The 21,984-nt window shown below is 48.9% G+C and overlaps 6 non-coding genes across 6 annotated transcripts; all 6 read right to left on the bottom strand.

Moving 5' to 3' along the window:
• Positions 1-285: 285 nt before the first annotated feature.
• On the bottom strand, positions 286-357 carry TRNAM-CAU (transfer RNA methionine (anticodon CAU)). Its single transcript has one exon. It is a non-coding gene; the product is annotated as a tRNA-Met (tRNA).
• A 13,015-nt stretch (positions 358-13,372) lies between these two features.
• Positions 13,373-13,444, bottom strand: TRNAM-CAU (transfer RNA methionine (anticodon CAU)). The gene has a single exon. It is a non-coding gene; the product is annotated as a tRNA-Met (tRNA).
• Positions 13,445-14,600: 1,156 nt separating this feature from the next.
• Positions 14,601-14,672, bottom strand: TRNAM-CAU (transfer RNA methionine (anticodon CAU)). The gene has a single exon. It is a non-coding gene; the product is annotated as a tRNA-Met (tRNA).
• A 2,436-nt stretch (positions 14,673-17,108) lies between these two features.
• Positions 17,109-17,180, bottom strand: TRNAM-CAU (transfer RNA methionine (anticodon CAU)). Its single transcript has one exon. It is a non-coding gene; the product is annotated as a tRNA-Met (tRNA).
• A 1,185-nt stretch (positions 17,181-18,365) lies between these two features.
• On the bottom strand, positions 18,366-18,437 carry TRNAM-CAU (transfer RNA methionine (anticodon CAU)). The gene has a single exon. It is a non-coding gene; the product is annotated as a tRNA-Met (tRNA).
• A 1,156-nt stretch (positions 18,438-19,593) lies between these two features.
• On the bottom strand, positions 19,594-19,665 carry TRNAM-CAU (transfer RNA methionine (anticodon CAU)). The gene has a single exon. It is a non-coding gene; the product is annotated as a tRNA-Met (tRNA).
• Between the last annotated feature and the right edge of the window lie 2,319 nt (positions 19,666-21,984).

Genomic DNA, 21,984 nt, shown 5'->3' with positions numbered 1-21,984 from the left:
AAGTCATTGGCTGGGAATGAAAAAAGCTTGCATTTGACGCAGAAGCAGTTCGCATCATGAGGTCTTGCCGGTCAGCCCAACATTTCCCCGGGACCCCTTAAAAAAAGAGCTTGGTTTTAAGTTTGGTTTGATTGAACAGTACATTTTGTTGGCTGGGCTGGGACCCTCTCCTATTTAGCGCAAGAGTGGAACGAGGCAGCAAGTTCAAGGAATGACATTGCATCCAGGCACTTACAGCTCTTTGTGCCCTAATGCCATGACACAAAAACATAATTTGAAAAAAGTTAGCAGAGGATGGTTTCGATCCATCGACCTCTGGGTTATGGGCCCAGCACGCTTCCGCTGCGCCACTCTGCTGGTTGGAGAACAAGAGCTTTTCTGGGCTTTTACAGCCTACAAACCGACAACCCTAGACCCAGTTTCGAGTGAAGCGGCAGTAGGCCTTACAAAGCCAAACAAACTGCAACCACGCACTCCCATCCCATGGCCTTTTGCAGACAGGCCTCATTTCTCTAGCTCACACCCTAACTGCCAACACCCCTTCCCCTTCTCTCTCTGTCTCTCTCTCTCTGTCTCTCTCTCTCATTCTCTCTCTCTCGCAAATAGATACTTTACTTCCCAGGTGCAACAAAACAAGCCTTCTCGAGCTGGCAGATATGGGAAGGAAGGAAGGAAGGGCCAGTTTGGAAACTCAACTCAATTACCATAAATCCCCTGCTAAGGGTTATGGGAGGGAGGAATGAAGGAACTTTGCTTCAGGGAAAGGGCTGCTGCTGCTTCAGCATGTGAGGAGCGCAGCCACACGTTTCACCTTCCTCAGTATGTTGGTTTACAGGATGAGAGAGATCCTGAAACCTCACTCTAATAGGCTGAAGTGATGTGCTCGGTGGCCTGCTGGGACCTTTGCCCGTCAGGGCAAGGCGAATAGGCCTTCGTCAGGGCTTTGTCGGGGAGGGGCCAGGAGCCCTGCTCGCTTCAATCCCCTCACCGATAGACAGTTGCGGAAACTAGGATGCAAGAACCTTTCCTGGATGGGGTTTTGATTTTCGCGAAAAGTGTGTCAGCTTTGCTTTCAGCATGAGTCTGATTTCCAAAAAATGCATTTTGAACAATTTAAAGATTTGATCTGTGTTAACTGCTTGGAAGGCAGCTATGCTCACCACTATACCACCAACTCCTGCCTGTCTGGGCTATGTGATGGAGCGCCCCTTAGAAATAAGAATAAGTCATTGGCTGGGAATGAAAAAAGCTTGCATTTGACGCAGAAGCAGTTCGCATCATGAGGTCTTGCCGGTCAGCCCAACATTTCCCCGGGACCCCTTAAAAAAAGAGCTTGGTTTTAAGTTTGGTTTGATTGAACAGTACATTTTGTTGGCTGGGCTGGGACCCTCTCCTATTTAGCGCAAGAGTGGAACGAGGCAGCAAGTTCAAGGAATGACATTGCATCCAGGCACTTACAGCTCTTTGTGCCCTAATGCCATGACACAAAAACATAATTTGAAAAAACTTAGCAGAGGATGGTTTCAATCCATCGATCTCTGGGTTATGGGCCCAGCACGCTTCCGCTGCGCCACTCTGCTGGTTGGAGAACAAGAGCTTTTCTGGGCTTTTACAGCCTACAAACCGACAACCCTAGACCCAGTTTCGAGTGAAGCGGCAGTAGGCCTTACAAAGCCAAACAAACTGCAACCACGCACTCCCATCCCATGGCCTTTTGCAGACAGGCCTCATTTCTCTAGCTCACACCCTAACTGCCAACACCCCTTCCCCTTCTCTCTCTGTCTCTCTCTCTCTGTCTCTCTCTCTCATTCTCTCTCTCTCGCAAATAGATACTTTACTTCCCAGGTGCAACAAAACAAGCCTTCTCGAGCTGGCAGATATGGGAAGGAAGGAAGGAAGGGCCAGTTTGGAAACTCAACTCAATTACCATAAATCCCCTGCTAAGGGTTATGGGAGGGAGGAATGAAGGAACTTTGCTTCAGGGAAAGGGCTGCTGCTGCTTCAGCATGTGAGGAGCGCAGCCACACGTTTCACCTTCCTCAGTATGTTGGTTTACAGGATGAGAGAGATCCTGAAACCTCACTCTAATAGGCTGAGGTGCTGTGCTCGGTGGCCTGCTGGGACCTTTGCCCGTCAGGGCAAGGCGAATAGGCCTTTGTCAGGCCTTCGTCAGGGCTTTGTCGGGGAGGGGCCAGGAGCCCTGCTCGCTTCAATCCCCTCACCGATAGACAGTTGCAGAAACTAGGATGCAAGAACCTTTCCTGGATGGGGTTTTGATTTTCGCGAAAAGTGTGTCAGCTTTGCTTTCAGCATGAGTCTGATTTCCCAAAAATACATTTTGAACAATTTAAAGATTTGATCTGCGTTGGCGGGGAATCGAACCCGCGACAACTGCTTGGAAGGCAGCTATGCTCACCACTATACCACCAACGCCTGCCTGTCTGGGCTATGTGATGGAGCGCCCCTTAGAAATAAGAAAAAGTCATTGGCTGGGAATGAAAAAAGCTTGCGTTTGACGCAGAAGCAGTTCGCATCATGAGGTCTTGCCGGTCAGCCCAACATTTCCCCGGGACCCCTTAAAAAAGGAGCTTGGTTTTAAGTTTGGTTTGATTGAACAGTACATTTTGTTGGCTGGGCTGGGACCCTCTCCTATTTAGCGCAAGAGTGGAACGAGGCAGCAAGTTCAAGGAATGTCATTGCATCCAGGCACTTACAGCTCTTTGTGCCCTAATGCCATGACACAAAAACATAATTTGAAAAAACTTAGCAGAGGATGGTTTGGATCCATCGACCTCTGGGTTATGGGCCCAGCACGCTTCCGCTGCGCCACTCTGCTGGTTGGAGAACAATAGCTTTTCTGGGCTTTTACAGCCTACAAACCGACAACCCTAGACCCAGTTTCGAGTGAAGCGGGCAGTAGGCCTTACAAAGCCAAACAACCTGCAACCACGCACTCCCATCCCATGGCCTTTTGCAGACAGGCCTCATTTCTCTAGCTCACACCCTAACTGCCAACACCCCTTCCCCTTCTCTCTCTGTCTCTCTCTCTCTCTGTCTCTCTCTCTCATTCTCTCTCTCTCGCTGTTAGGGAGAATTCTCTGTTTAGGCTGAATTTCCCTACCTAGTGAGTCCCCCAGCAGCTTTGCTGGATTTCTGGGGTTTCTTTTTTTCTCCTGCCAAGAGTGAGACTCTTTTACCCTCACTCTTGGACATGTTGAAGTGTGTTTTCTTGGTTAAACCTTGTGTTGAATGGGCTATGGGGTCTTTTACTCCATAGGGCCTCATGTATTTTTGTGATGTGGGTTACACAGCACCCTCTGTGCCGTGACCCAGGGGTGTCCTAGGGACTCCCCAACATAGACTCCATACCCTGGGACTGACTACTGTCTCCCAGGGCATGTAAAGTCACCAAAGACTTTACTAGTCTTAAATCCTGAACAGAACCAGTACAAACCATCATATTGTGGACGTACTGGCTGGGGCAATTCGATTGCCCCAGGGTCTGTTAGTCGAGGGGGCACGTCTCCGTCCCCCCTGATCGAGTTTTGGCTGGTGGCAGTGGAAACTACTTTTTATATTCGACCGCGAATATTTCCCTATGGGATTTCCCATTGTTTTAGGCTAACACATTTAATTATTTATTTACGGTAGCCTTAAACATACCGCCGGTTTATATATTTATTATTATAACTCCGGTTGGGACTTTTTGCCAAAACTTGATTCTAAAATGGCGTTGGCGTTCGCCTCTGTAACTCTGACCCAAAGTGGAGCCCTTTGTTCCACTTTTGGCGGGCTTCTCCACAGAAGCCCTCCAAAGTGGTGCCACTCTGTCTGGGGTACTTAGGAGGGGTGGAGGGGGATTTAGGCACCCTGGACTGAGTTACCTTGGTAACTCAAGTCGCACTCCGTCCTGATTGGCCCAAGTGGTGAGCCGGCCGGCTCACCACTTAGCATGTTTGAGTGACAGCTAGGCTGGGTGAATGGGGGTTTGCTGCATAAAAGCAGGGCTTTGGGGACTGGAACTTCAGAAGTCGCCACAGGACCAAGAATCCGACGAGGGAAGAGCTGAGCCGACCTGCTTCGACGACACCACCCGGTGGAGCCCTGCTGAACCGTCTCACCACTTTTCCCGACGACCGAGGAGAACTCTTAACGGAGTGGCTCCTTCCCTTGACTGGTGGGGACAACCAGTTTTCGCCTTCTTTTCGCTTCTCGAGGTATCTCGTGGCCGCCTTGCCAGTGCCAAGCACCCCGGCAACCGGAACCCCACCACTTTTTACCCCAACCACGAAAGTCGGTACAACCCTTTAACCGGAGGACTCCGCGGCTGGTTTCTTCCCGGGCAGTGCAACGACCTTCTTCTTCTGCTCTTCAGCGAGAACTTCTTCTCCCCTGACCGACGTCGAGCCTTGCTGCCACTGCCTGGAACAACTGCCACCGCTGGAGGATCCTTTCCACTTAAGGTACCGTGTTCCGCCTGGCTTCCCTTGCCACCGACTGTACGGGGTAGATTTAGCCCCCGGCTTTCGAACCTGGGAGTGCCTGGGACACCCTGGCTAAACTTTTTAAGCCACTCTAAACTCTTTCTAACTCTTTGCAAGACTCTGAATCCCTCCTAACACTGTGATCTTGGGCACCTTTTCGCTCCGGCTACTCTAAGAGTGGGCCCTGCCTAGTGACTTTTGCTCACCTGTGACTTTGTGCTTCTGTGAGCCTATTGCAAGTGTTCTGGACCTTAGAGTGGTGTGTTTAACCCATTTCTGTCTCTTTTTTATCCCTTTCTTGAACCTACTAGAGTGTCATCTAACGTTAAGCGCTCACCTCTGTTTTAATTATGTGGTGTTAACTTAGAGTTGTCTAGATAGGAGTAAGGGTTGGAACTGCTTTCAATATAACTGTGTTTGAAGTGTTTTTACTATCTTTTGCTAGAGTGATTTCAACTTATGTGTGTTTTATAAATAAATAACTATATACTTTTGAAACCAAGCTCTGGTCAGTGTTTGCTTGTGCTATTGTATTTGAGTACCTATTGTGTATACTTTACATACTGCCTAACTCTTCTTGAGGGAAGTCTGACTGCTCAGCCACAGCTACCAGGTAAATCTGGGTGGTGCAGACTGCTACCAAGTGGGTTTACTGCTATACCTGTAGTCTTAAATCTTTTGCAGTGTTCCCCAAGGGAACTGCACAGGTTTCTGCCTAACACTGGTGTACAGCGGTGGGATTTGTATTGAGTATACATTTTATTGTGCTTTAGATACCTTAGTGCAACTAACCACAAAGCTTAGCACTGTAAAAGTAATCCTATAACATGTCAGTTATAGAAAGCTATAGTCAAGAGTCCCTTGCAGCCAAAACTGCTGATTGTTTAAGAGTGCTCTGTAAACATAAGGATCTCCTGACTAAGGGCAAGAAAATGGAGCTGATTGAAAGATTGTTAGCTAACCAAAGTCTGGGTGATGGTTCAGAGGAACCTACCACTCCAGTAACTGTAGATGACAGTATTGAAATTAACATGGAGCAAAATGTTGATGATTCTGAGGAAGAGTCAGAAGAGGAGGGTGAGGCTGTTGTGACTGTCCCCCCTAGGCCTCTGCCTGCTCTACCTGCTGTACCTACTGGACCTTTACCAGGTCCCCCATTTAGTCCTCAATACTTTGAACTGGAGAAAATGAAACTAGAATTGGAGTATAAGAAACTTAATGCTCAAACTGACAAAGAACTAAGGCTAAGGGAAATGGAGCTCAAGTATGACTTAGAAATGAAGAAATGATCTGTTGAGAATGCTTCTCTCTCTGGCTCCTCTAGAAGTTCCAGTCCTAAAAGACCCCGGATGCCTAAAGAATTGGTTGGTATGTATGAGCCTAAGTTGGATGTGTTGGATTGGTTGTCTCTGTTTGAATATAATCATGGGCTCCAGAACATCACAGGAAATGACTTACTCACCTGGTTGTTCTCTAGGCTTCCCCCTGTTGCAACTGATGTGGTAATGGAGATGGGGGAGGAGGATAGGAAGGACTATGAATGTGTGAAACTAGCTTTGATAGCTAGGTTTGGGAAGACCCCTTCCCAGTATCTTAAGAGGTTTAGGAGCCTCAAAAAGCATGATGGTACCCCTTGGGCTACCTGGGTGAATGAATGTTTGAAAAACTTAGAGGGATGGATTAAGGGTTACAAGGTGAACACTTATGAAGGTATGAAGAATTTGTTTAAGTTGGAGACTATTTATGATGCCTGCTCTCCTGAGCTCAGACAACACTTGGCTGATTCCAGGGAATTAGATTCCCGGAGACTAGCTAAGGCTGCTGACTTGTGGGTTGCCAACAGGGCCACTCACAAGGATTCTGGGGTCACTCAGAAAAAGGATGGGGAGAAACAGCCTAAAAAGGACTCCAAAGAGAATTCTAATAGTACAAATTCCAAAGAGGGCCCCAAACAAAACTATAAGGGTAAACCACAAGGGAAACCAAATCAGGCTAGTGTACCTTCTGGTCCCAGACCAGAAGGAGGTCAGAACAAGCCTCCATTCCAGCGAGCCTTTGGCTCATGCTTTGTTTGTAAGGCTACTGACCATGTGAAAGGAGATCCCAGATGTAAGGGTAAACCTTCAGGGGTCCAGCTTGCCTCCTTAGCCTTCGCTCCAGAAGAGGAAGTACATATGGCAAGTGGAAACTTTCTATTACTAGCTGATGAACCCACTGGAGTCTCAGCTAGTGTTTCTTTAGTCTCTCTGGGGTTGTGGGAACAACAGAATTTAGATGTCTATAACTCTATCCCAGATAATACTAAAGAGTATTATAAGGACAGTGTCCAGGTGAATGGTCAGGAGACTCCTGCCATTAGGGACATTGGAGCCAGCATAACTGTGGTGGATGAATCATTTTTCAAGGCAGAGGATTTTGCTAAGGCACCCAAATGCCTCACCAAGTTAGCTGGTGGGCCTGTGCAGATGTGTCCCCAGTTACCAGTTCTCATCCAATGTAATGATATGGCTGTAAAAATACCTGTCAGTGTACAATGTGAAGTGCCAGGTAGGGTTCTGTTGGGTAATGACCTCAAAGCTCTTGGAGTTGTATCTCATACCCCCAGACCCCCTAGCAAAAGGTTACAGGAACTCACAAAACCTGCAAGAGAGAAAACCCTGAGAGGGTTATCTCAGGAGATGATGACAGAAATCACTCCTCTCCCACTGGAGCAACTTACTGCAGTAACTACCAGATCAGGAGCAAAGGGGCAACCCAAGACTCCTAGGAAAAAGCCAGCAGCAAGCACCCCAGTGCTTCCAACAAGGACTTCCCCTAGGTTGTCCAAAGTTACACCTGTAACTCCACCTCCAGCTGAGGCTGAGAGGGAGGTACAACCCTGTGTGGTTGAGCTAGACTCTGAGGAAGAGCTAGAAGGAGGCCCCAACCTTATTGGAGATTTGGACCCTGAGGACCATCCTGAGCTGCAGTCTTTACTGGCAGAAGGTGGGCCTAGCAGGGCAGCTTTTCGTAAGGGGCAAAGAGAATGTCCAACTCTGGAAGGTCTCCGCCACCAGGCAGCTTCTCAAGCTGATGGGCAAGAGCCTGGGAAGTATAGGTTACACTGGGAAGATGGCCTCTTCTACAGTGAACCCACTGAGTCTGAACCTGGAGACTACAAACGCCTTGTAGTCCCACAAGAGAACAGACAACAGTTCTTACAACTAGCCCATGAGATACCTTTGGCTGGTCACTTGAGTTTCAAGAAGACCAAGGAAAGGCTCTCACTCTACTTTTATTGGCCAAAGATGGGGGCTGAAGTAGATAGATATTGTAAGAGCTGCCATACCTGCCAGACTTCTGGTAAGGTTGGTTCCAAGAATGTGGCACCTTTAGTGCCTCTCCCAGTTGTGGGAGTCCCATTTGAGAGGGTAGGGATTGACATTGTTGGTCCCCTTGATCCTCCAACCTCCTCAGGCAACAGGTTTATCCTTGTTGTAGTAGACCATGCTACTAGGTACCCTGAGGCAATTCCTATGAGGACTGTTACAGCTCCGGCTGTGGCTAAGGCCCTCCTCGGTATTTTTACCAGGGTTGGGTTTCCTAAGAAGGTAATCTCTGACAGGGGGTCAAACTTTATGTCCCACTACATGAAAGCCATGTGGAAAACCTGTGGAGTTACCTACAAGTTCTCAACCGCTTACCACCCTCAGACAAACGGGTTGGTTGAAAGGTTTAACAGAACCATGAAGAGCATGATAGGTGCTTTAGAAGAACCCCTTAAGAAAAAGTGGGACCTTCTACTGCCATGCCTTCTCTTTGCTTATAGAGAAGTCCCTCAGGAGGGAGTAGGTTATTCTCCCTTTGAGCTTCTCTATGGCCATCCAGTCAGAGGTCCATTGGCCCTGATTAAGGAGGGATTGGAAGGTGCTCCTCCCCTCAAGCCAGTCAGAGTGACTGACTATGTGATAGGTCTCCGGAGGAGAATGTCACACATGATGGCAGAAGCAAGTGACAACTTGAAAGCTGGTCAAGCTCTGGTCAAACATTGGCACGACCAGAAGGCTAACATGGTTGAGTTTACTCAAGACCAGCTAGTTCTAGTTATGCTCCCAACAAGGCAGAGGGCCTTGCAAGACAAATGGATGGGACCCTTCAAGATTGTGGGAAAACTTGGAGAGGTCAACTATCTGGTGGATCTGGGCAGACCCAGGGAAGCTCCTAGAGTCTTCCACACCAACCGACTAAAAGCATACATCTCCAGACCTGATGTAGGAGCCTTGCTTCTAGCTTCAGCTGCAGAGGAAGAAGAGAGTGAATCTCTCCCTGATCTCCTCAGAGGTGTGCCTTTAGATGAAAAAGTTGAAGGAGTCAATCTCTCTTCAGACCTGACACCTGAGCAACAAGAGGAGTGCAAATCTATGTTAAATCAGTTTGCCTCCCTGTTCTCACTGTCACCAGGCTTGACCCCTTGGGGTCAGCATGAGATACTCACTGGTGACTGTCTGCCAGTCAAAAGCAGAGGATACAGAATGTCAGAACATGTCAGAACCCACATCAAAGGAGAGGTCAAGAAGATGCTTGATCTCGGGGTAATAGAGCCCTCTACTAGTCCATGGTCTAGCCCAGTTGTGTTAGTACCAAAGGCAGGATCCAAAGACTTGAGATTCTGTGTGGACTATAGAGCTCTAAATGCAGTCACCAAGACTGATGCCCACCCTTTGCCCAGGACAGATGAGTTGGTGGATAAACTTGGTGCAGCCAAGTACCTCAGCACATTTGACCTGACGTCAGGCTATTGGCAAATAGCCCTGACAGACCATGCCAAGGAGAAAACTGCATTTTCAACCCCAGTTGGCTTGTACCAGTTTAAGGTCATGCCTTTTGGACTAAAAAATGCACCTGCCACATTCCAAAGGATGGTGAACCAAGTTCTGGCTGGGATGGAAGACTTCTGCATGGCATACTTGGATGACATTGCAGTCTTCAGCCACTCCTGGGAAGAACATGTGACCCACCTAGGACATGTGTTGCAGGCTCTGGAACAGGCCCATTTGACAATCAAAGCCAGTAAGTGCCAGATTGGTCAAAGTAAAGTGGTCTACCTTGGACATGAGGTAGGAGGTGGAGAAATAAGGCCTTTGCCCAGCAAGATTGAAGCTGTGCAAAATTGGACAACACCAACTACTCAAACTCAAGTGAGAGCTTTTCTAGGCCTCACTGGATATTACAGGAATTTCATTGAGAACTATGGGACCATAGCTTCTCCACTGAATGTAATCTCCTCTCCCAAATTCCCTAAAAAGGTAAAATGGAATGAGGAGTGCAATCAGGCCTTTGAAAAACTAAAGAGAGCTCTTTGCCAAGCTCCAGTCTTGAGAGCTCCTGACTACCACCAACCTTTCATTGTACAAACTGATGCTTCCAATGTAGGTATAGGTGCAGTTCTAAGCCAACTGGATGAGAAGGGTAGGGAGCACCCCATTTGCTTCATCAGTAGAAAACTGAAGGATCCTGAGACAAGGTGGGCAACTATCGAAAGAGAATGCTTTGCTATTGTGTGGGCACTGAAGAAGTTTAGGCCATACTTGTATGGTTCTACTTTTGTTATTCAGACTGACCACCAACCCTTGAGATGGTTAATGCAAATGAAAGGGGAAAATCCAAAACTATTGAGATGGTCAATCTGCCTGCAAGGGTTTGATTTCACCATTGAGCACAGGTCAGGGTGTCACCATCAAAACGCTGATGGACTCTCTAGGATGTATATCATCGACTAGAGGTATGAGGTTCATCCAGGAGTGGATTAAATCCTCCTGTCCCTTAGTCTGGGGGGGGCGAGTGTTAGGGAGAATTCTCTGTTTAGGCTGAATTTCCCTACCTAGTGAGTCCCCCAGCAGCTTTGCTGGATTTCTGGGGTTTCTTTTTTTCTCCTGCCAAGAGTGAGACTCTTTTACCCTCACTCTTGGACATGTTGAAGTGTGTTTTCTTGGTTAAACCTTGTGTTGAATGGGCTATGGGGTATTTTACTCCATAGGGCCTCATGTATTTTTGTGATGTGGGTTACACAGCACCCTCTGTGCCGTGACCCAGGGGTGTCCTAGGGACTCCCCAACATAGACTCCATACCCTGGGACTGACTACTGTCTCCCAGGGCATGTAAAGTCACCAAAGACTTTACTAGTCTTAAATCCTGAACAGAACCAGTACAAACCATCATATTGTGGACGTACTGGCTGGGGCAATTCGATTGCCCCAGGGTCTGTTAGTCGAGGGGGCACGTCTCCGTCCCCCCTGATCGAGTTTTGGCTGGTGGCAGTGGAAACTACTTTTTATATTCGACCGCGAATATTTCCCTATGGGATTTCCCATTGTTTTAGGCTAACACATTTAATTATTTATTTACGGTAGCCTTAAACATACCGCCGGTTTATATATTTATTATTATAACTCCGGTTGGGACTTTTTGCCAAAACTTGATTCTAAAATGGCGTTGGCGTTCGCCTCTGTAACTCTGACCCAAAGTGGAGCCCTTTGTTCCACTTTTGGCGGGCTTCTCCACAGAAGCCCTCCAAAGTGGTGCCACTCTGTCTGGGGTACTTAGGAGGGGTGGAGGGGGATTTAGGCACCCTGGACTGAGTTACCTTGGTAACTCAAGTCGCACTCCGTCCTGATTGGCCCAAGTGGTGAGCCGGCCGGCTCACCACTTAGCATGTTTGAGTGACAGCTAGGCTGGGTGAATGGGGGTTTGCTGCATAAAAGCAGGGCTTTGGGGACTGGAACTTCAGAAGTCGCCACAGGACCAAGAATCCGACGAGGGAAGAGCTGAGCCGACCTGCTTCGACGACACCACCCGGTGGAGCCCTGCTGAACCGTCTCACCACTTTTCCCGACGACCGAGGAGAACTCTTAACGGAGTGGCTCCTTCCCTTGACTGGTGGGGACAACCAGTTTTCGCCTTCTTTTCGCTTCTCGAGGTATCTCGTGGCCGCCTTGCCAGTGCCAAGCACCCCGGCAACCGGAACCCCACCACTTTTTACCCCAACCACGAAAGTCGGTACAACCCTTTAACCGGAGGACTCCGCGGCTGGTTTCTTCCCGGGCAGTGCAACGACCTTCTTCTTCTGCTCTTCAGCGAGAACTTCTTCTCCCCTGACCGACGTCGAGCCTTGCTGCCACTGCCTGGAACAACTGCCACCGCTGGAGGATCCTTTCCACTTAAGGTACCGTGTTCCGCCTGGCTTCCCTTGCCACCGACTGTACGGGGTAGATTTAGCCCCCGGCTTTCGAACCTGGGAGTGCCTGGGACACCCTGGCTAAACTTTTTAAGCCACTCTAAACTCTTTCTAACTCTTTGCAAGACTCTGAATCCCTCCTAACAGTGTGATCTTGGGCACCTTTTCGCTCCGGCTACTCTAAGAGTGGGCCCTGCCTAGTGACTTTTGCTCACCTGTGACTTTGTGCTTCTTTGAGCCTATTGCAAGTGTTCTGGACCTTAGAGTGGTGTGTTTAACCCATTTCTGTCTCTTTTTTATCCCTTTCTTGAACCTACTAGAGTGTCATCTAACGTTAAGCGCTCACCTCTGTTTTAATTATGTGGTGTTAACTTAGAGTTGTCTAGATAGGAGTAAGGGTTGGAACTGCTTTCAATATAACTGTGTTTGAAGTGTTTTTACTATCTTTTGCTAGAGTGATTTCAACTTATGTGTGTTTTATAAATAAATAACTATATACTTTTGAAACCAAGCTCTGGTCAGTGTTTGCTTGTGCTATTGTATTTGAGTACCTATTGTGTATACTTTACATACTGCCTAACTCTTCTTGAGGGAAGTCTGACTGCTCAGCCACAGCTACCAGGTAAATCTGGGTGGTGCAGACTGCTACCAAGTGGGTTTACTGCTATACCTGTAGTCTTAAATCTTTTGCAGTGTTCCCCAAGGGAACTGCACAGGTTTCTGCCTAACACTCGCAAATAGATACTTTACTTCCCAGGTGCAACAAAACAAGCCTTCTCGAGCTGGCAGATATGGGAAGGAAGGAAGGAAGGGCCAGTTTGGAAACTCAACTCAATTACCATAAATCCTCTGCTAAGGGTTATGGGAGGGAGGAATGAAGGAACTTTGCTTCAGGGAAAGGGCTGCTGCTGCTTCAGCATGTGAGGAGCGCAGCCACACGTTTCACCTTCCTCAGTATGTTGGTTTACAGGATGAGAGAGATCCTGAAACCTCACTCTAATAGGCTGAGGTGCTGTGCTCGGTGGCCTGCTGGGACCTTTGCCCGTCAGGGCAAGGCGAATAGGCCTTTGTCAGGCCTTCGTCAGGGCTTTGTCGGGGAGGGGCCAGGAGCCCTGCTCGCTTCAATCCCCTCACCGATAGACAGTTGCAGAAACTAGGATGCAAGAACCTTTCCTGGATGGGGTTTTGATTTTCGCAAAAAGTGTGTCAGCTTTGCTTTCAGCATGAGTCTGATTTCCAAAAAATGCATTTTGAACAATTTAAAGATTTGATCTGCGTTGGCCGGGAATAAAACCCGGGTCACTGCTTGGAAGGCAGCTATGCTCACCACTATACCACCAACGCCTGCCTGTCTGGGCTATGTGATGGAGCGCCCCTTAGAAATAAGAATAAGTCATTGGCTGGGAATGAAAAAGCTTGCGTTTGACGCAGAAGCAGTTTGCATCATGAGGTCTTGCCGGTCAGCCCAACATTTCCCCGGGACCCCTTAAAAAAGGAGCTTGGTTTTAAGTTTGGTTTGATTGAACAGTACATTTTGTTGGCTGGGCTGGGACCCTCTCCTATTTAGCGCAAGAGTGGAACGAGGCAGCAAGTTCAAGGAATGACATTGCATCCAGGCACTTACAGCTCTTTGTGCCCTAATGCCATGACACAAAAACATAATTTGAAAAAACTTAGCAGAGGATGGTTTCGATCCATCGACCTCTGGGTTATGGGCCCAGCACGCTTCCGCTGCGCCACTCTGCTGGCTGGAGAACGAGAGCTTTTCGGGGCTTTTACAGCCTACAAAACGACAACCCTAGACCCAGTTTCGAGTGAAGCGGGCAGTAGGCCTTACAAAGCCAAACAACCTGCAACCACGCACTCCCATCCCATGGCCTTTTGCAGACAGGCCTCATTTCTCTAGCTCACACCCTAACTGCCAACACCCCTTCCCCTTCTCTCTCTGTCTCTCTCTCTCTGTCTCTCTCTCTCATTCTCTCTCTCTCGCAAATAGATACTTTACTTCCCAGGTGCAACAAAACAAGCCTTCTCGAGCTGGCAGATATGGGAAGGAAGGAAGGAAGGAAGGGCCAGTTTGGAAACTCAACTCAATTACCATAAATCCCCTGCTAAGGGTTATGGGAGGGAGGAATGAAGGAACTTTGCTTCAGGGAAAGGGCTGCTGCTGCTTCAGCATGTGAGGAGCGCAGCCACACGTTTCACCTTCCTCAGTATGTTGGTTTACAGGATGAGAGAGATCCTGAAACCTCACTCTAATAGGCTGAAGTGATGTGCTCGGTGGCCTGCTGGGACCTTTGCCCGTCAGGGCAAGGCGAATAGGCCTTCGTCAGGGCTTTGTCGGGGAGGGGCCAGGAGCCCTGCTCGCTTCAATCCCCTCACCGATAGACAGTTGCGGAAACTAGGATGCAAGAACCTTTCCTGGATGGGGTTTTGATTTTCGCGAAAAGTGTGTCAGCTTTGCTTTCAGCATGAGTCTGATTTCCAAAAAATGCATTTTGAACAATTTAAAGATTTGATCTGTGTTAACTGCTTGGAAGGCAGCTATGCTCACCACTATACCACCAACTCCTGCCTGTCTGGGCTATGTGATGGAGCGCCCCTTAGAAATAAGAATAAGTCATTGGCTGGGAATGAAAAAAGCTTGCATTTGACGCAGAAGCAGTTCGCATCATGAGGTCTTGCCGGTCAGCCCAACATTTCCCCGGGACCCCTTAAAAAAAGAGCTTGGTTTTAAGTTTGGTTTGATTGAACAGTACATTTTGTTGGCTGGGCTGGGACCCTCTCCTATTTAGCGCAAGAGTGGAACGAGGCAGCAAGTTCAAGGAATGACATTGCATCCAGGCACTTACAGCTCTTTGTGCCCTAATGCCATGACACAAAAACATAATTTGAAAAAAGTTAGCAGAGGATGGTTTCGATCCATCGACCTCTGGGTTATGGGCCCAGCACGCTTCCGCTGCGCCACTCTGCTGGTTGGAGAACAAGAGCTTTTCTGGGCTTTTACAGCCTACAAACCGACAACCCTAGACCCAGTTTCGAGTGAAGCGGCAGTAGGCCTTACAAAGCCAAACAAACTGCAACCACGCACTCCCATCCCATGGCCTTTTGCAGACAGGCCTCATTTCTCTAGCTCACACCCTAACTGCCAACACCCCTTCCCCTTCTCTCTCTGTCTCTCTCTCTCTGTCTCTCTCTCTCATTCTCTCTCTCTCGCAAATAGATACTTTACTTCCCAGGTGCAACAAAACAAGCCTTCTCGAGCTGGCAGATATGGGAAGGAAGGAAGGAAGGGCCAGTTTGGAAACTCAACTCAATTACCATAAATCCCCTGCTAAGGGTTATGGGAGGGAGGAATGAAGGAACTTTGCTTCAGGGAAAGGGCTGCTGCTGCTTCAGCATGTGAGGAGCGCAGCCACACGTTTCACCTTCCTCAGTATGTTGGTTTACAGGATGAGAGAGATCCTGAAACCTCACTCTAATAGGCTGAGGTGCTGTGCTCGGTGGCCTGCTGGGACCTTTGCCCGTCAGGGCAAGGCGAATAGGCCTTTGTCAGGCCTTCGTCAGGGCTTTGTCGGGGAGGGGCCAGGAGCCCTGCTCGCTTCAATCCCCTCACCGATAGACAGTTGCAGAAACTAGGATGCAAGAACCTTTCCTGGATGGGGTTTTGATTTTCGCGAAAAGTGTGTCAGCTTTGCTTTCAGCATGAGTCTGATTTGCCAAAAATACATTTTGAACAATTTAAAGATTTGATCTGCGTTGGCGGGGAATCGAACCCGCGACAACTGCTTGGAAGGCAGCTATGCTCACCACTATACCACCAACGCCTGCCTGTCTGGGCTATGTGATGGAGCGCCCCTTAGAAATAAGAATAAGTCATTGGCTGGGAATGAAAAAAGCTTGCGTTTGACGCAGAAGCAGTTCGCATCATGAGGTCTTGCCGGTCAGCCCAACATTTCCCCGGGACCCCTTAAAAAAGGAGCTTGGTTTTAAGTTTGGTTTGATTGAACAGTACATTTTGTTGGCTGGGCTGGGACCCTCTCCTATTTAGCGCAAGAGTGGAACGAGGCAGCAAGTTCAAGGAATGACATTGCATCCAGGCACTTACAGCTCTTTGTGCCCTAATGCCATGACACAAAAACATAATTTGAAAAAACTTAGCAGAGGATGGTTTGGATCCATCGACCTCTGGGTTATGGGCCCAGCACGCTTCCGCTGCGCCACTCTGCTGGTTGGAGAACAAGAGCTTTTCTGGGCTTTTACAGCCTACAAACCGACAACCCTAGACCCAGTTTCGAGTGAAGCGGGCAGTAGGCCTTACAAAGCCAAACAACCTGCAACCACGCACTCCCATCCCATGGCCTTTTGCAGACAGGCCTCATTTCTCTAGCTCACACCCTAACTGCCAACACCCCTTCCCCTTCTCTCTCTGTCTCTCTCTCTCTGTCTCTCTCTCTCATTCTCTCTCTCTCGCAAATAGATACTTTACTTCCCAGGTGCAACAAAACAAGCCTTCTCGAGCTGGCAGATATGGGAAGGAAGGAAGGAAGGAAGGGCCAGTTTGGAAACTCAACTCAATTACCATAAATCCCCTGCTAAGGGTTATGGGAGGGAGGAATGAAGGAACTTTGCTTCAGGGAAAGGGCTGCTGCTGCTTCAGCATGTGAGGAGCGCAGCCACACGTTTCACCTTCCTCAGTATGTTGGTTTACAGGATGATAGAGATCCTGAAACCTCACTCTAATAGGCTGAGGTGCTGTGCTCGGTGGCCTGCTGGGACCTTTGCCCGTCAGGGCAAGGCGAATAGGCCTTTGTCAGGCCTTCGTCAGGGCTTTGTTGGGGAGGGGCCAGGAGCCCTGCTCGCTTCAATCCCCTCACCGATAGACAGTTGCAGAAACTAGGATGCAAGAACCTTTCCTGGATGGGGTTTTGATTTTCACGAAAAGTGTGTCAGCTTTGCTTTCAGCATGAGTCTGATTTCCAAAAAATGCATTTCGAACAATTTAAAGATTTGATCTGCGAATCGAGCCCGGGTCAACTGCTTGGAAGGCAGCTATGCTCACCACTATACCACCAACGCCTGCCTGTCTGGGCTATGTGATGGAGCGCCCCTTAGAAATAAGAATAAGTCATTGGCTGGGAATGAAAAAAGCTTGCGTTTGACGCAGAAGCAGTTCGCATCATGAGGTCTTGCCGGTCAGCCCAACATTTCCCCGGGACCCCTTAAAAAAGGAGCTTGGTTTTAAGTTTGGTTTGATTGAACAGTACATTTTGTTGGCTGGGCTGGGACCCTCTCCTATTTAGCGCAAGAGTGGAACGAGGCAGCAAGTTCAAGGAATGACATTGCATCCAGGCACTTACAGCTCTTTGTGCCCTAATGCCATGACACAAAAACACAATTTGAAAAAACTTAGCAGAGGATGGTTTCGATCCATCGACCTCTGGGTTATGGGCCCAGCACGCTTCCGCTGCGCCACTCTGCTGGCTGGAGAACAAGAGCTTTTCTGGGCTTTTACAGCCTACAAACCGACAACCCTAGACCCAGTTTCGAGTGAAGCGGGCAGTAGGCCTTACAAAGCCAAACAACCTGCAACCACGCACTCCCATCCCATGGCCTTTTGCAGACAGGCCTCATTTCTCTAGCTCACACCCTAACTGCCAACACCCCTTCCCCTTCTCTCTCTGTCTCTCTCTCTCTCTGTCTCTCTCTCTCATTCTCTCTCTCTCGCAAATAGATACTTTACTTCCCAGGTGCAACAAAACAAGCCTTCTCGAGCTGGCAGATATGGGAAGGAAGGAAGGAAGGGCCAGTTTGGAAACTCAACTCAATTACCATAAATCCCCTGCTAAGGGTTATGGGAGGGAGGAATGAAGGAACTTTGCTTCAGGGAAAGGGCTGCTGCTGCTTCAGCATGTGAGGAGCGCAGCCACACGTTTCACCTTCCTCAGTATGTTGGTTTACAGGATGAGAGAGATCCTGAAACCTCACTCTAATAGGCTGAGGTGCTGTGCTCGGTGGCCTGCTGGGACCTTTGCCCGTCAGGGCAAGGCGAATAGGCCTTTGTCAGGCCTTCGTCAGGGCTTTGTCGGGGAGGGGCCAGGAGCCCTGCTCGCTTCAATCCCCTCACCGATAGACAGTTGCAGAAACTAGGATGCAAGAACCTTTCCTGGATGGGGTTTTGATTTTCGCAAAAAGTGTGTCAGCTTTGCTTTCAGCATGAGTCTGATTTCCAAAAAATGCATTTTGAACAATTTAAAGATTTGATCTGCGTTGGCCGGGAATAAAACCCGGGTCACTGCTTGGAAGGCAGCTATGCTCACCACTATACCACCAACGCCTGCCTGTCTGGGCTATGTGATGGAGCGCCCCTTAGAAATAAGAATAAGTCATTGGCTGGGAATGAAAAAGCTTGCGTTTGACGCAGAAGCAGTTTGCATCATGAGGTCTTGCCGGTCAGCCCAACATTTCCCCGGGACCCCTTAAAAAAGGAGCTTGGTTTTAAGTTTGGTTTGATTGAACAGTACATTTTGTTGGCTGGGCTGGGACCCTCTCCTATTTAGCGCAAGAGTGGAACGAGGCAGCAAGTTCAAGGAATGACATTGCATCCAGGCACTTACAGCTCTTTGTGCCCTAATGCCATGACACAAAAACATAATTTGAAAAAACTTAGCAGAGGATGGTTTCGATCCATCGACCTCTGGGTTATGGGCCCAGCACGCTTCCGCTGCGCCACTCTGCTGGCTGGAGAACGAGAGCTTTTCGGGGCTTTTACAGCCTACAAAACGACAACCCTAGACCCAGTTTCGAGTGAAGCGGGCAGTAGGCCTTACAAAGCCAAACAACCTGCAACCACGCACTCCCATCCCATGGCCTTTTGCAGACAGGCCTCATTTCTCTAGCTCACACCCTAACTGCCAACACCCCTTCCCCTTCTCTCTCTGTCTCTCTCTCTCTGTCTCTCTCTCTCATTCTCTCTCTCTCGCAAATAGATACTTTACTTCCCAGGTGCAACAAAACAAGCCTTCTCGAGCTGGCAGATATGGGAAGGAAGGAAGGAAGGAAGGGCCAGTTTGGAAACTCAACTCAATTACCATAAATCCCCTGCTAAGGGTTATGGGAGGGAGGAATGAAGGAACTTTGCTTCAGGGAAAGGGCTGCTGCTGCTTCAGCATGTGAGGAGCGCAGCCACACGTTTCACCTTCCTCAGTATGTTGGTTTACAGGATGAGAGAGATCCTGAAACCTCACTCTAATAGGCTGAAGTGATGTGCTCGGTGGCCTGCTGGGACCTTTGCCCGTCAGGGCAAGGCGAATAGGCCTTCGTCAGGGCTTTGTCGGGGAGGGGCCAGGAGCCCTGCTCGCTTCAATCCCCTCACCGATAGACAGTTGCGGAAACTAGGATGCAAGAACCTTTCCTGGATGGGGTTTTGATTTTCGCGAAAAGTGTGTCAGCTTTGCTTTCAGCATGAGTCTGATTTCCAAAAAATGCATTTTGAACAATTTAAAGATTTGATCTGTGTTAACTGCTTGGAAGGCAGCTATGCTCACCACTATACCACCAACTCCTGCCTGTCTGGGCTATGTGATGGAGCGCCCCTTAGAAATAAGAATAAGTCATTGGCTGGGAATGAAAAAAGCTTGCATTTGACGCAGAAGCAGTTCGCATCATGAGGTCTTGCCGGTCAGCCCAACATTTCCCCGGGACCCCTTAAAAAAAGAGCTTGGTTTTAAGTTTGGTTTGATTGAACAGTACATTTTGTTGGCTGGGCTGGGACCCTCTCCTATTTAGCGCAAGAGTGGAACGAGGCAGCAAGTTCAAGGAATGACATTGCATCCAGGCACTTACAGCTCTTTGTGCCCTAATGCCATGACACAAAAACATAATTTGAAAAAAGTTAGCAGAGGATGGTTTCGATCCATCGACCTCTGGGTTATGGGCCCAGCACGCTTCCGCTGCGCCACTCTGCTGGTTGGAGAACAAGAGCTTTTCTGGGCTTTTACAGCCTACAAACCGACAACCCTAGACCCAGTTTCGAGTGAAGCGGCAGTAGGCCTTACAAAGCCAAACAAACTGCAACCACGCACTCCCATCCCATGGCCTTTTGCAGACAGGCCTCATTTCTCTAGCTCACACCCTAACTGCCAACACCCCTTCCCCTTCTCTCTCTGTCTCTCTCTCTCTGTCTCTCTCTCTCATTCTCTCTCTCTCGCAAATAGATACTTTACTTCCCAGGTGCAACAAAACAAGCCTTCTCGAGCTGGCAGATATGGGAAGGAAGGAAGGAAGGGCCAGTTTGGAAACTCAACTCAATTACCATAAATCCCCTGCTAAGGGTTATGGGAGGGAGGAATGAAGGAACTTTGCTTCAGGGAAAGGGCTGCTGCTGCTTCAGCATGTGAGGAGCGCAGCCACACGTTTCACCTTCCTCAGTATGTTGGTTTACAGGATGAGAGAGATCCTGAAACCTCACTCTAATAGGCTGAGGTGCTGTGCTCGGTGGCCTGCTGGGACCTTTGCCCGTCAGGGCAAGGCGAATAGGCCTTTGTCAGGCCTTCGTCAGGGCTTTGTCGGGGAGGGGCCAGGAGCCCTGCTCGCTTCAATCCCCTCACCGATAGACAGTTGCAGAAACTAGGATGCAAGAACCTTTCCTGGATGGGGTTTTGATTTTCGCGAAAAGTGTGTCAGCTTTGCTTTCAGCATGAGTCTGATTTGCCAAAAATACATTTTGAACAATTTAAAGATTTGATCTGCGTTGGCGGGGAATCGAACCCGCGACAACTGCTTGGAAGGCAGCTATGCTCACCACTATACCACCAACGCCTGCCTGTCTGGGCTATGTGATGGAGCGCCCCTTAGAAATAAGAATAAGTCATTGGCTGGGAATGAAAAAAGCTTGCGTTTGACGCAGAAGCAGTTCGCATCATGAGGTCTTGCCGGTCAGCCCAACATTTCCCCGGGACCCCTTAAAAAAGGAGCTTGGTTTTAAGTTTGGTTTGATTGAACAGTACATTTTGTTGGCTGGGCTGGGACCCTCTCCTATTTAGCGCAAGAGTGGAACGAGGCAGCAAGTTCAAGGAATGACATTGCATCCAGGCACTTACAGCTCTTTGTGCCCTAATGCCATGACACAAAAACATAATTTGAAAAAACTTAGCAGAGGATGGTTTGGATCCATCGACCTCTGGGTTATGGGCCCAGCACGCTTCCGCTGCGCCACTCTGCTGGTTGGAGAACAAGAGCTTTTCTGGGCTTTTACAGCCTACAAACCGACAACCCTAGACCCAGTTTCGAGTGAAGCGGGCAGTAGGCCTTACAAAGCCAAACAACCTGCAACCACGCACTCCCATCCCATGGCCTTTTGCAGACAGGCCTCATTTCTCTAGCTCACACCCTAACTGCCAACACCCCTTCCCCTTCTCTCTCTGTCTCTCTCTCTCTGTCTCTCTCTCTCATTCTCTCTCTCTCGCAAATAGATACTTTACTTCCCAGGTGCAACAAAACAAGCCTTCTCGAGCTGGCAGATATGGGAAGGAAGGAAGGAAGGAAGGGCCAGTTTGGAAACTCAACTCAATTACCATAAATCCCCTGCTAAGGGTTATGGGAGGGAGGAATGAAGGAACTTTGCTTCAGGGAAAGGGCTGCTGCTGCTTCAGCATGTGAGGAGCGCAGCCACACGTTTCACCTTCCTCAGTATGTTGGTTTACAGGATGATAGAGATCCTGAAACCTCACTCTAATAGGCTGAGGTGCTGTGCTCGGTGGCCTGCTGGGACCTTTGCCCGTCAGGGCAAGGCGAATAGGCCTTTGTCAGGCCTTCGTCAGGGCTTTGTTGGGGAGGGGCCAGGAGCCCTGCTCGCTTCAATCCCCTCACCGATAGACAGTTGCAGAAACTAGGATGCAAGAACCTTTCCTGGATGGGGTTTTGATTTTCACGAAAAGTGTGTCAGCTTTGCTTTCAGCATGAGTCTGATTTCCAAAAAATGCATTTCGAACAATTTAAAGATTTGATCTGCGAATCGAGCCCGGGTCAACTGCTTGGAAGGCAGCTATGCTCACCACTATACCACCAACGCCTGCCTGTCTGGGCTATGTGATGGAGCGCCCCTTAGAAATAAGAATAAGTCATTGGCTGGGAATGAAAAAAGCTTGCGTTTGACGCAGAAGCAGTTCGCATCATGAGGTCTTGCCGGTCAGCCCAACATTTCCCCGGGACCCCTTAAAAAAGGAGCTTGGTTTTAAGTTTGGTTTGATTGAACAGTACATTTTGTTGGCTGGGCTGGGACCCTC

This window comes from Ambystoma mexicanum, chromosome 6q, assembly GCF_040938575.1.
Source record: "Ambystoma mexicanum isolate Mex_15411 chromosome 6q, UKY_AmexF1_1, whole genome shotgun sequence".
Classification (NCBI taxonomy): domain Eukaryota; kingdom Metazoa; phylum Chordata; class Amphibia; order Caudata; family Ambystomatidae; genus Ambystoma; species Ambystoma mexicanum.
Note: the sequence above shows the minus strand (reverse complement) of the source record. Positions and strands in the feature narration are given on the sequence as shown.